Source organism: Fukomys damarensis, unplaced genomic scaffold (assembly GCF_012274545.1).
Source record: "Fukomys damarensis isolate Sample0158 unplaced genomic scaffold, DMR_v1.0_HiC HiC_scaffold_34, whole genome shotgun sequence".
NCBI lineage: Eukaryota > Metazoa > Chordata > Mammalia > Rodentia > Bathyergidae > Fukomys > Fukomys damarensis.
In genome coordinates this window covers 24,038,603-24,041,619 of record NW_022900946.1, presented here as the reverse complement: position 1 = coordinate 24,041,619, position 3,017 = coordinate 24,038,603, and the positions used below count along the sequence as shown (strand labels likewise).

Genomic DNA, 3,017 nt, shown 5'->3' with positions numbered 1-3,017 from the left:
GCGACGCCGACCCGACCCCGACCCCGCAGAAGACAAGCAGGTACGTGCACTCCGCCGTTCGGCCTGTCTCGAGGCCCGGCTGGCTGTCACCTATTGTGGCATCGATGCCGCTGGCGTCCAGGCGCGACCCCGCCCCCCGGCCGTCACCCAGTCCTGTAGCAATAATAGCAATAATCCATAATCGATTGTCTGTCGCTGGGCAGTGCCGCCACGCCTAGGGCTGCGGAGGGGTAGGGACGGGCGCCAGTCCTGGCCCTCTGGGCCTCTCCCAGGATGGGAGGATGGGCGATCTCCCTCTCCCACTGGTCCAGCGCCAGCGTCTCCTTGCGGACCGGCCTGTGTGCGGGTCCTGGGGGAGTGGGGGAGGGGCGTCTCTGGGTCTTTCTCTCTAAGCCTCGTGAGCCTCCTGGTCACCCCGCTTCACACCCTGCACCTTTATCCCTATGTACTGAGGCTGGGCTGTGGCCCAGACTGAGGCCCGAGTCTGAGTCATCCCAGTGCCTAGTATAGGTCTTTGAACCAAGGGGGTACAGATAGGCTTGTGACCTTCCATTCCAGAGGAACTGACCTGGTCCCCACCCTTTGAGAATAAAGATTCCGACGGAAGGTTGGCCTGGGCACCCTCTGTAGAAACCTAACTAGCTAGGGGTTAAACCAGTTTGTGAGAGCTAGGAGTGGGATGTGGGTGGGTGACTAGGTGGGCTACCAGGTGTATTACTTTGCTGCTGGCCTCTCTGGCTTGAGCTCAGCCACATTTGGTGAAGAAAGATGGGCCCAATTCTGGTACCAGAGAGGCCTTCACCTCCCCTATCATCAGTAGGGGTTCACAGTGGCATAGATGCAGGGCAGGACCCTGGTGTCCTTGCCTTGGGTGCATGTAGCAGACGGGGCAGAAGCACCTGGCAGGTGCAGTGAGCTGGAGTCTCTGGCGATCCAGTGCCTGTCTCCTGGCAGGGACATGCTCTGCCCAGGGACTGCTGAGGCTTATTGGAAGAGGCTCCCCAGAGATCCTGAGTAGAAAGCTGTCTCTCCATGGCAGCAGGTCAGACAAAGCCTGAGATGTAGGGACACACAGCCAGGTGACTGTTTAAGGGAGAGGGAAAGAGTAGAGGTTGCCAAGACAGCATGCAGGCTACTCCTGGTCCTCTGGGTGCTCCAAGCTTGGCCTCAGGGCACTGTGAGTCACTAAACTTGGTACCTGCTACTCAGCCCCAGCCGGTTGTCTTTCGAATTGCTGCCAGGACGGGACACTCCCCCTGCTAAGGTGTAACCCCCCCCAGGCCTGTGTCTGTCCATCCTTTGAGGTCAGCTAGGAGATAGCCTCCTCCTCTTTTCTAACCCCTAGGCCCAGAGAAAGAAGGCACCATGAAGGCAGAGGAAGGGAACCTGGGGAACAGGGCCAGGGGGCCCGTGTTTGGAATGGGCCCTGTGGGTCTGGGGGGAGCCAGAAGCACACAGTATTTTCACTGTGACCACTGAGCCTCAGCCCATCCAGGCTTCCTTCTTAATCTACACCAGGCAAGTGGAGAAGCAGTAGGGGTTCTGCCCTGCCCTGAGTCCCCTACCCTCTTGGGCAGTGTTGGGGCTCTTTTGGCTCTGGCTGCTGTTTCCTGAGCTGACTCGGATGATTCTAAGAATGGAAATGCCTCGAGAGTTACAGGCACCAAGAGGTGGGCGAAGCTGTGTGCAGAGGAAGTGCTAAGGAGTATTTGTTGTGCCTCGGGGACCAGAGAGAGGAGGTGGCAGGATCTCTCCCACAGAAGGCACAGGTCCAGCTTGTGCCCAGTTGGATGTTGAGGCAGGTAGGTTGGGAGCTGGAAGTGAGACTCTTGCTGTCCTGATCAGGGCCTTCCCAGAGGCAGTGGCTTCCTAATGGGGAAACTGAGGCAGTCTGAGACCAGCAAGCACTGTTAAAGACAAGGGCGTGGAGTGTCAAGGCTCCTTTTCAGCCAGGGCCCATCTGTCTTCCTGGACAGGTTGTGGGCCCAAGATGCCAGCCTTTCTGGGCGAAGGCTAGGCTGTGTCTGAAGTGGGCCCTGGGGTGGAGATTGGGTGAGACTCAGCCCAGAGCTTCCTGCAGGTCCAGACTACAGAGGGAGCCAGTCCGAGGCTTTCTGAGAGCCAGGGGCCCTGTGGCTGTGCCCCTGCCTTGGAAAGAAAGGCTCTCCTGTTCCCAACTTTGGGCCTGCCCTCCTCCCAGGTACCAGTGACTTCAGGCTCCCCAGCAAGACCAGGACTTTCGGGGGGAAGGGCGGGGGGCGGGGAGTGTGCTCCACCGAAGTGTCAAGAAGGGAGGGCCTGGCTGGGGGAGGAGTGGGCCTAGTAGCCAAGTAGCGGAAACCTTCCAGTGCTCTGCGCACTCTGGCCAGACACACTTCCAGTCATCCTGGAGCCGATCCAGGTTCCCTTTCCTGCCTCCCCGCGGCGGGGGGCTTGTTCTGATTTTCGTAGGACCCTAGAGGTGGGGGATAAGGAAGGTTTTGTTAGCCCACAGAGGGCAAGTTTCCCGGTTCACCAGTCCCCTGCGGTTCCTGCGGTGGCCACACGGGGGTGAGCGATAGCTGGCCTGAGCGATCCAGTACCAGGTTCGCCCAGTGCTGTACTGTGAGTCAGAGCAGGCAGGGAAGCGCTGAGAGGAAGGGAGGGTCCACGTGGACTTGTAGGGCACAGGCCCCACTCCGTCTCTCACACCGCCTGAGGGCAGGGGCTATGGTGGCTGCGAGCATCGTGGGCGGAGGCTTTGCAAGCAGCAGGCCGGCCGGAGTTTCCAAGTTTGAGAGAGAGGAATCGTCCCGTGCTCTGGCCTCCTGCGTCCCTCTCCCCTTCGCGCACACTAAGCCTCTGAGGGGGTGCGGGCAGGTCCAGGTGAGCGGGGTGGGTTCTGCTCTCCGCGCGTTCCCGGCCGGTCTGGAGACGCCTAGCGGAGACAGGATCCCCACCGAATACGCGCGAGCGCGCACGCTCACGGGGCCGGGTGGGTCACCCCCTGAGAGGGGCAGGAGCCGGGGGGAAGGGTG

General features: G+C 60.6%; 1 protein-coding gene across 1 annotated transcript in view; it reads left to right on the top strand.

The window, feature by feature from the left end:
• Positions 1 to 6: 6 nt before the first annotated feature.
• Septin5 (septin 5) overlaps positions 7 to 3,017 on the top strand; it is an 8,167-nt gene continuing 5,156 nt past the window's right edge. The window contains exon 1 of the mRNA XM_010620715.1: positions 7 to 40. The gene's annotated coding sequence lies outside the window, so the exon portion shown is untranslated. The remainder of the gene's footprint in view (positions 41 to 3,017) is intronic.